Here is an 11346-nt window from a genome sequence, read left to right as displayed (position 1 = left end):
AACATTCTCCATCCTAGGAGCCCCTTGGTTGCCCTTCTAGTACCTAGACCCCCATCCCTACCACCCTGCTTTCAAACCCTCATACATCATTCTTGTCTCTGGGTGATGGGACACAATAAAGACATGAAAATACTTAATGTAGATTTAACGGCCCATAGACCAAATACAGCCCACCCTCTATTTTTAGAAATAGATTTGTATTGGAACACGGCCGTGCCCATTCATTTACTTATGATCTCTGGCTACTTTCAGGTTACAGCAGCAAGGCTGAATCATCCCCAAAGCCAAAAATATTTACTAGATGGCTTTTTTTTTTTTTTTTTACTAGATGGCCCTTTTAAGAAAATTTTCTTGCCTCTGTGCCAGAGGATAGGAACAGAATGGGAAAGAAAAGAAACCACCTGCCCTGGTCTGTGTGGTGTAAATGCCTACAGACTGGTCAGGGAGACTGACCGTAAACAAGTTGCTGTACAAAGAAATAATAAATGATATACCATGAAAGGTGCTTAGACAAAAAGCCCCCAGTGCCGTGGAGGGAACAGGAGGCCGTCATCTTGTGCCGTCACATTCTTCAGAAAGCCTCCCTACCTTGGCATAACCCAGGTTTGGTTTTACCTGGACAGAAGCAGTGTGGATCCTCTGGAACTTTAAGGGAATGTGAAGTGACCAGGTGAGGGTCATTTTCAAACACCCAGCTTCCGAGGGGCCAGGAGAGCTCATCAGGAAGAGCATATTTGAGGCACTGTGCAGTCTCCCCCCTCCCACCATTAGTGCTTGTGTCTGCTTGATAACGGGATGCCACCTGGCCTGTTCACCTCTAACCCGCAGGCCCAGACACGCTTCCTCTACTTCATTACCCAGCGACCTCTCCCATCAGCAGCCTGTGACTGTGAATTCTTTATCCCGGTGAACTTGGCTGTCGTGTGTGATGCTACTGAACATGGAGAGAAGCCCAGGGCGGAGGCAGCAGGTGCACGCTTCCAGGGGGTATGGTGGTTTTACAGTTAGTATCGCTGGGAAAGGTTTTATTTCATTTTTGCCCCAGAGGAGTATGCAGAGAGTGAACATTTGGATTTGTCTGTGGGGGAGGAAACTTGCGATGACTTTCCACCTCTGCCTGGTCCGGAATTTCACGAGCGCAGGCAGGCTTAACGCGGGAATCAAGCCCGAAACGTCAGTGAGAGCGCGGGCACCCCCACCGAGCGCCGGAGCCTCTAGACCTGCAAGAGGATAACTCTGGGGGGTTGTGGTATGATTTGTACTAGAATGCTCTTTTCTTTCTTTCCTTTTAAATATTTTATTGAAGAGAAGTTTATCTTTACCGAGCAGGCATTTTGGTTCCCCTGAGCTGGGTTTTAGCTGTGAGAGGGTCATCTTTTGAGGCGGTTATTGGAACAGACATCTTCAAACCCTCCCTGATCACAAGCTAGTAGCCCTCTGAGCTTCGTGTGTTCTCAGCACATCTGCACGGCAGAGCATGGCCCTGTTCTGAGCTGCTTGCGAAAAAGAAAAAAAATGTGGAGATGATGCTTTTATCTCTCCCTGAACAAGGAGTCTTAGAAAGACAGTCTGCTCAGACCAGAGAGACAGACATTTACGGATGCAGAAATTTAATTTGGGGGAAATTAAGGATTTTTTGAACCAGGATTGCAAGACATCAAAATAAATTTCTGCACACATAACTCAAGCCCGTGTTGATGTTAATCATCAATCCCTGCATTTCTTTCTGCTGCGTCTGGACAAGGCCTCAGACTCATTCTCAACACTGTATTTCTAGCAGCTACTATCAGGAAATAAAATACAAGCTTAAACAGATTCAGCGTTTCCCATTTAAGTAACTACCTTCTTTAAGGATTTTATTTGAGGGAGAGAGAGAGAGAGGGAGGGAGAGAAGGTAGAGGGAGAAGCAGACTCCCTGCTGAGCAGGGAGCTTGATGCAGGACTCCATCCCAAGTTCCTGGGATCGTGACCTGCGTGGAAGGCAGGGACTTAACTGACTGAGCCACCCAAATGTCCCAAGTAACTACTTTCAAGTAGACAACATACTGTGAATAAACTGATAATAAATGAGTATTTATTATGTGCCGGAGATTGTTATAAATGCTTAACATGAATTCACTCATTTAATAGAAGCACGGGAGTACAGACTTTGTTTGGGTGGGTGTTGGATCACCAGTCCAGAAACATCTCTCGTACACAGCAGGGGCTTAGTAAAACCCTGTTATTGAAATGAATTCTATTGCTGGGTCATAGGGCAGTTCTATTTTCAACATTTTGAGGAACCTCCATGCTGTTTTCCAGAGTGGATGCACCAGCTTGCATTCCCACCAACAGTGTAGGAGGGTTCCCCTTTCTCTGCATCCTCGCCAGCATCTGTCATTTCCTGACTTGTTTATTTTAGCCATTCTGACTGGTGTGAGGTGATATCTCATTGTGGTTTTGATTTGTATTTCCCTGATGCCGACTGATATGGAGCACTTTTTCATGTGTCTGTTGGCCATCTGGATGTCTTCTTTGCAGAAATGTCTGTTCATGTCCTCTGCCCATTTCTTGATTGGATTATTTGTTCTTTGGGTGTTGAGTTTGCTAAGTTCTTTATAGATTCTGGACACTAGTCCTTTATCTGATATGTCGTTTGCAAATATCCATTCACTCAGTTGTCTTTTGATTTTGTTGACTGTTTCCTTTGCTGTGCAAAAGCTTTTGATCTTGATGAAATCCCAATAGTTCATTTTTGCCCTTGCTTCCCTTGCCTTTGGCGTTGTTCCTAGGAAGATGTTGCTGTGGCTGAGGTCGAAGAGGTTGCTGCCTGTGTTCTCCTCAAGGATTTTGATGGATTCCTTTCGCACATGGAGGTCCTTCATCCATTTTGAGTCTATTTTTGTGTGTGGTGTAAGGAAATGGTCCAATTTCATTTTTCTGCATGTGGCTGTCCAATTTTCCCAGCACCATTTATTGAAGAGGCTGTCTTTTTAAAAACTCCTATTGTCAGTCTCATGTGCCGGTTAAAGAAACTGAGGCCCAGACAGCTTAAGTAATTTTTCCATACTGTTTAGGATGGGAGCCATGATTTAATATTGCTTTTGCATTTTGTTCCTACTTTTAACTATGTTGCTCTACTGCTTCTCGGAAATAATGTTAGATAATCTCTGTTCCTACTTATTCATGTCCAATAAGCTGGTTACATGGTCTCATCACTTCTCTCCTTGCTCCTGTCTTTTTTGACATTTTAGAGAGCTATGTGTCTGGGAAAGGAAAAAAGGGAAGAGCAGGAATCGACATCCAAATGCCTAGGGGGGTTCTTCAGCAGAGGACAGAAGTGAGGGAGACCAGGTGGGGACCAAGAAGAGGTGGGGAGGACACACCCTCAGGGCAGCTGCTTCTGGGCTCTGGTGATGACATCTGTGGGGAGTCCAAGCCCACACTGCCAAATCTTCCCATTTTCAATAGAAGTAGGCAATCTGAACCCTCCAGATGAAGACGCCAAAATGAAAAAATCAATCTGAAAAATCCCGTATGTAAAATGTTGACAAGCAAGGCAATTTGAAAGAAGGAAAAAACAGAAATAAACAAAACATTGCAAGTCAAATAAAATTTCTCCGTGGGCTCAATGTATCCCCAGATCTGTAGTTCACAACCTGTGGGAGAAAGAGAAGTAGCAGAGGCTTTGGATAACTGATCCCGTAGTTTTGGTCAAAACAAATGAAAGAACCAACCAACCAACCACGACAGGACTGTTAGGATTTTAGAACAGGTGTCTCTGGGAAATAGAATCGCAGTAATGGGAGTATCTCAGTGCTTTAGCACAGTGCTTCGTATTTTTTTAATTCACTTCTATAGATACATTTGAATCACCCTGGAAATCATTCTGGTGGTTCTGTGACTTAGTCGATAGTAAGCAGCAGGATTCAGGATCAGACCCCGATCTCCAGCCTCAAGCCGGTTTTCCTGAAGCAACACAAACCCCAAGGGGGCTGCCTGACCCCCCAACATTCATGATTCATACAGGCCTCTGCTCTTAGATCTCATATATAACTCAAGGTAAAGGGGCGCCTGGGGGCTCAGTCAATTAGGCATCTGATTTTTTTTTTTTAAAGGTTTTATTTATTTGACAGACAGAGATCACAAGTAGGCAGAAAGGCAGGCAGAGAGGGGGGGGGAAGCAGGTTCCCTGCTGAGCAGAGAGTCTGATGCGGGGCTCAATCCCAGGACCCTGAGATCATGAACCTGACCCGAAGGCAGAGGCTCAACCCACTGAGCCACCCAGGCGCCTGAGGCATCTGATTCTTGATTTCAGCTCAGCTCATGACCTCAGGGTGATGAGATCAAGCCCCACATTGGGCTCTGTGCTAGACAGGAGCCTGCTTGGGATTCTGTGTCCCCCTCTCCCCTCGCTCGTCCCCTCTGCCCTCACACATGCACACTCTCCCTCTTTCTGTCTCCAAAAAAAAAAAAAAAAGTAAAAAACTTATCCAAAGCTCATGCCCAATTTCTGATGACTATTTAGAGCGGAGTGAAACAGAACAATCATTTGAGGATACTTGAATGATTGCTCGAGCATGATATTCTTGGCAGATGGAGGTTGTTCATTTCCACGTGGTCCTCCCCAAATCATCTCTAATTGCAAAAATACGTGCCTACCGAAGGCTAGATAAATAATATAATCGTGGCCTAATCATTGTGTATATTCCTAAGCACTCAGCTAATGACTAGTAGGTTTGGGGTTTTCATCCTCCAAGTGTAGCGTCCTGCCAGCCAGAGCTGAAACATAGCATGTTTTGCATGCTCCACAGAAACCATTTTAAATTAGGCAGATTTGAAAATCATCACACAGAGGGAGATTCTTCTGATCGCAAGGTCTGTGTGGGCCTCTCGAATGTCAGCTCTCTGCAGGAAGGGCTCTTGGCATTTGAGGCCTTTCTGCCAGGTTGTGTATTTGACAGCTGTTCTGGGGTGCCTTTTCCCAGCCACTGGCCTGGCTACTCTCATAAAGCCAATTAGAGTCGCAGGCAATTAACGTTATTTTCCTCAAGTGCTCCTGGAAACGCTTATGTCATGCGGCACTTCTGCCTGAAATCTGTGACCTTTGGAAATACAAGCACGAGAAAGCAAATAAGCTCGGCTGTGCATGTATTCTGTTCCATTAAGTCACGAAGAAGATGAAAACAGATTGTAGGTGCCGCGTGCAGACATGTCTGTGGAGCACTTTATGTCTCAGGATTCTTAGAAATGAAGATCTGTGCCCACATCAAGCCCCAGCTAAACCACCAAAGGGTGGCAGATACATTGAACAGCAGTGCGTTAACATATGTGTGGCAAAATAAGAAAATTTGCGTGTTGTAACACGTTCAGAACGGGGCTCCGTAACTAGTACCTTAAACTAGTTTTACCACATTTTAAGAAGGATGTTAACGAACTGGAAATGAAAGGAGGAAACCCTGACATTTTAGGAAGGGTTGGAAGAAATGGGCTGTTTGATCTAGAAAGAGAAGCCTTTGGGGTAAAGATGGGGGAAGTTATCCTCCAAAAGAATCAGTCAACTCCCCACAAGAAAGCTTGTCTTAGACCCTGGGTTTTCTGCAGGGATTCTTGGTTGAGAAGACCTAGAGCATAGTGAATGCTTAATATAGGGGTTTTTTGTTTTGTTTTTGTTTTTGTTTTTTGAATGAGTAAAAAAAAAAAAAAAAAAAAATGAATGGGACCTGTGGAGCAAGAAATTTGTCAAGGAATGAGTCCATGGGAGACACCTGGGTGGCTCAGTGGGTTAAAGCCTCTGCCTTCAGCTCAGGTCATGATCTCAGGGTCCTAGGATCGAGCCACGCATCGGGCTCTCTGCTTAGCGGGGAGCCTGCTTCCCTTCCTCTCTCTGCCTGTCTCTCTGCCCACTTGTGATCTCTCTCTCTGTCCAATAAATAAATAAAATCTTTAAAAAAATAAAAAGAAATGAGTCCATGGGAGAATCTGTTTTGTGTGACGAGTTGCTTTACAAGCTGTGCTCCCTGTTACCTGTTGAGCCGGGGCTGTGAACGGATGGCCCTATAGGCAAGTGAAGTGTCACTTGCATTTGGATTGATATATGGGTATCACTTGCCTCCTCAGTGTTTTCTTTAAGTTTGATGTTTAAAAAAAAATTAATTGAAATGATAGCTCTCCCTCTCTCTCTTTCTCTCTACACACAACACCGCCCCCCCCCCCCACACACACACGCAGAGTACTCTCCATCCTGCATTTTAACAAATGAATGGAGGTCAGAAGCTGCTTCCATTCAATGAAGCATGTGTTCCTGGTTGTCTTCAATCCCTTGTTGTATTATTTTTCTTAATGTTTTTATTTAAATTCCATTAACCAAGGTATAGTACATCATTGGTTTTTGATATAATGTCCAGTGGTTCATCACTTCAGTATAACACCCAGTGTTCATCCCATCATGGACCCTCCTTAATGCCCATTCCTCAGGTTGGACCCAGCTCCATTTCTCTCATTGTTCTTAGCTTCCTTGTCCCTGAAGGTGGCCAAGGCTGCACCCTTGGCTTAAGCAGAGGCTGTAGCTAACCACCTGTTACGGATGCGGTGGAGGGAGTTCCTGTCTTGAGAAAGGGAATGGGCCAGGCTTATAATTCTGAGAGGCCTTAGTTCAGGGATGAATAGCCACACCTCATTCATCAGAGTGAAAAACAGCACTGGTCTGGTTTCAGCCAACTCACAAGCACTTCCTTTGAGCCCAGCCAATCCATCAGAAGGAAGCACTGCCACAATCACAAAATTCCCAGGCCTGTGTAGGTCCAGGCTGCCCTAAGTGTCCTCACAATGTCACCTCTTACCCATCAGGGTGATTAGCTAACCTGCACCTTCATTCCACTTTCGACTCTCTTCTTTCTTACTTACATTGGTTTCTGTGCAGCTGAATGCACGCGCACACACACACACACGCACACACACTCACACCCCTCCAGGGTCAAATCACAGGGCTGTAGAGAGTGGGAGTGGGGGAACTCAAGAAAAAGGCTGTGACATCAATATTACCAAGAGCTGGAATCGAGCGGGTTTCCAGGGAGCTGGGAGCAGGGCCTTGTCTGAAGTTGAAGGTTGCCATGGTTGTGCTAAATGCTAATCACTTTTCATCACACTGACTAATGGGTGTGGAATTTTTGGCTCAGGTCCTTTGCAGCTATTCCGGGCCAGCTCCTGAGAGCGCGGCAGAGTCCTGGCTCCCACTGTGCCCCTTCCTCTTTGCTCCCTTCAAAGAACATGACTTAGTCTTAGATGCGGTCCCCTAAAATCTAGGCAGGGATTCACAGGAGAGGTGGAGAGACAGCAAAAGTAAAAACCAAATCACCTGCTTAGGAGCCAGGGTTCAGTTGTTGACAGCACACCTAATCAGGTCAAATTGGTACTAAAACGCTATATTTAAGTGCTGTTGATGTCTTACAGATGCTGCAAAACCATATTGGAAAAGGCCAAATTGTCCTATTACTCATTGAAAAATAGAACATAGTGCAATTTTTAGGGTGAATCTAATCTACATTCCCCTAGCAAGGGCTGAATGCATGCCAGCAAGGCTGGAGAGGCCATTGGCCTGGAGTCCTGTGTTTGTCTCGGCTGGGTTCAGAGGTTTGTGTTTCCACCATCTCTCAGGTGCCATAAGCCGGTGGCAGGATGGCGTCTTTGGGCCCACACATGTTTTGGTCCCAGAGTCAGTGTCCAATATGTCAGGCCATCAAGGCAGATGGTGAGCAGGACAATGTTTCTGAACTCTTGGAAAATATACCACTCGAGAGTCCAGCTGGGGAAATGCCTGAAATTGGAAAATAATGTAATAGAATATTTGATTTGCCACCAAAGACCTTAGCTGGGAAGATTGCCACATTGAAACGAGAGGACAGCTTGGCTGCCTTGGATCTTTCAGCTCTACTTAGTAACTGCCTGTCCCTGGGCTGGGCCCTGGGCTCCCAGTGGAGCCCCAGAGTGCCCATTTATGCCTCTCTCCCCAAACACTGCACATCCACAAGCACACATCCCAGAGAAGGTTGGGAGCTGTACCTACAAAATTGTAATGTTAGCCTAAGAACAGGAGTCAGGGCCAATAGTCCCTGGGTATTTCCTCAGAGGGCTTGAAGGTAGCCATCAGGGTGGATGCTAAGGTAAATGGAATGTCATTTCTATTTAATTCAGTCTGTTTTTTTCTCCATGTTGCCAGCTACCGACTTGGCCTCTGAAACAAGGTTGTGTTTTGTTGTGTGTGTGTGTGTTGTTGTTGTTGTTTTTTTCCATGCTTATTCAGAAACTTTCTGAACCAGAATACCTCAGTCTTCTGTTACTTCAAGTTTTGTCTCATTGAGCCACTAACTTGAAAGGTGGATGGTTTCTAGTTCTCAGGGCAAAGTGTCTGTCACTCTTCCCCCCTTCCCCAATAGTTCCTAAACTCGTCATGCCCATTTCCCTGGCATGCATTCTACCTATGGAAAACTGCTTGTTTTAAATACCTGCAGATCTCTCTTTTCTTCCTCTCTGGTGGAGGGAGTATCCTTGGCAAATCTGAAGCTAGGGAGACTTAATGGTCCCAGAAGTAACCTTCAACCAGTAATCGATAGGAAGTCAGTGGAAAATACTGCAGCTTCTTTGCCCCTCAGTTGGAACAATTCACGAGTTCTTCCCATAGGTTCCCACTGGGGTTGAGTTCCACTTGTCCACAATGGTATATGACTTGAAACACATTGTTTTATGCGCTCCTTTCCTTTCCCTATCTCACTTATTCCTCCCTTGATGTTTCCTGGTACCTCCAAAATAATTATTTACAGTAGAATCCTCCTCTCAGCATGTGCTGTAAGAGAATCCAAGCTAAGAGAGTGGGTCTCCAGACAGTTAGGAGGTTGTGCACGTTTGATTGCGAGATTGTACATTTGGGGGCTTACATTTGGCCCTGAGTCTTGGTTTACCAGGAAGCATACAAAATGGAAAGAAAGCTACACAAAACTAGGTGTACATAGCACCATGGGCATGGAAAGAAGGTTAGCCTTTGTTAACGTTCAAAGATGACCAACATCTTTATGCCTGGTTAAGGTCTATTTCCCACAGTGAAGTGTAACTCCCAAAGAAGACAAGGGATGATTAATTTTTGATCACCAGTTTGTCCCCATAAGGTAGACACATAATAATATTATGCCAGACTCTCCTAATAGTAGTTTACTTTCTATGTATCACTGGTCAGTTAGTGCAGAGAAGTTCCAACCCTTTTGATGACATAGCCTCTTTGGTTAATGTGGCCCTTTCAATGGAGCTGGGGTAGCATGAGTGCTCCGACTGCTGTCCTGGTGGGTGAACAGAGGACCACTGGGATCACAGAGAGGGGAAATTGACTTTTCCTGGAGCCCTGGTCTTTCATCTAGGTCTTGAATATCAGTAAGAGTCCAGCAGCAGAAAGGGAATGAGGTAGAGGCTGGCAATTATTTACTCATTCCACAAGCGTCTAATTTAGTATCAGCTATGTGGTAGGAATTCTGCTTGTAATGGAGAAGTAACAAGACAGAAGGGATTCTGCTTTCTCGGAATTTTAATTAAAGCTCTGTCCACACTGCATTCAATGTGAACTTATACCAACTGTCCTGGCGGTAGACAGCAAAGAATTAAAGAAATATATAAAACAAATAATTAAAGAGCATGATAAATGCATTGTAACAGAGTAGTGACTCTCAGACTTCAATGAGCATCTACATCATGTGGGATCTTGTTTAAATGCAGGTCCTGGATCAGGTCTGCAGTGGGGCCCGAGAGTCAATGTTTCTAACCAACATCCAGATGATAGTGATGCTGCTGATCTTCAAACTGCACTTTGAGTAGCATGATGATAGCCCACAGCCTGCTGGTTCTCAACCCTATCCACACACTGGAGTTCCTGGAGGAAGTTGAAAAAAATGCCTCATCTCACTCCAGCAATTTTCTTTTCTTTCTTTTTTTAATTAACATATAAACATATTAACATATAAACATTATTTGTTTCAGGGGTACAGGTCTGTGATTCGTCAGTCTTACACAATTCACAACATTCACCATAGCACATACCCCCCCCCCCAATATCTAGCACCCAACAACCCCAACCCTCCCACCCCCCTCCACTCCAGCAACCCTCAGTTTGTTTCCCGGGATTAAGAGTCTCTTATGTTTATCTCCCTCCCCAGTTCCATCCCATTTCATTTTTTCCCTCCTTTCCCCTATGATCCTCTGTTTTGTTCCTCAAATGCCTCATATCAGAGAGATTATATGATAATTGTCTCTCTCTCTGATTGATTTATTTCACGTAGCATAATACCCATCTATGTCATTGAAAAGGTCAAGATTTGGGGGTTTTGATGGTTGCATAGTATTCCACTGTACATATATACCACATCTTCTTTATCCATTCATCTGTTGATGGACATCTAGGTTCTTTCCAAGACTTACCTATTGTGGACATTTCTGGTATAAATGTTCAGGTGCATGGGCCCCTTCGGATCACTACATTTGTATCTTTAGGATAAATATCCAGGAGTGCAATCAGTAATTATCATTTAATTTTACTGAGAGGCTCCTGGATATTGAGGATTTTTTTTAAATACAGCTTTATCGAGGGATAATTTATATATCATAAAATTCATCCATTTTATTCTACATTTTAAGAACAACTAAATTATCCTTAGTATATCCACAGTCTTGCCACCATCACTGCAATCCCGTTTTAGAACAGTTTCCATCATCCCAAAACATCCACTGTACTCACTGGCAGTCAATCCTTGTTCCCACCTTCTGCCCCTAGGCAACCACTGTTCTTTTTTCTCTACAGATTTCTCTTTCCTGGACATTTCATATAAATGAAATCATTCAATATATAGTCTTTTGTGCTCGGCCTTTTTCAGTTAGCATCCTATTTTTGAGGCTCATCTATGTTTTACATACAGTGGCCCTTTATTCTTTTTTATTGTTTAATTGGTTCTATTGTATGGAAATATGTTGCCTATCCATTTACCAGCTGACTGACATCGGAAGGGCCTCCAGTTTTTAGTGAATAGTGTTGTTTTTCTTTTTTTTTTTTTTTTTTTTTAATTTTTATTTCCAGCATAACAGTATTCATTAGTGTTGTTTTTCAAATGTTCACTTATAAGTCTTTACATGGACATATATCTTTATTTCTTCAGGTACACATAAGAGTTCATTTGCTAGGTCATATGGTAACTCTATGTTTAGCTTTTTAAAGATTTTATTTATTTATTTATTTATTTATTTGACAGAGAGAAATCACAAGTAGGCAGAGGCAGGCAGAGAGAGAGAGGGAAGCAGGCTCCCTGCTGAGCAGAGAGCCCGATACGGGACTCG

Source organism: Mustela erminea, chromosome 1 (assembly GCF_009829155.1).
Source record: "Mustela erminea isolate mMusErm1 chromosome 1, mMusErm1.Pri, whole genome shotgun sequence".
NCBI lineage: Eukaryota > Metazoa > Chordata > Mammalia > Carnivora > Mustelidae > Mustela > Mustela erminea.
Note: the sequence above shows the minus strand (reverse complement) of the source record.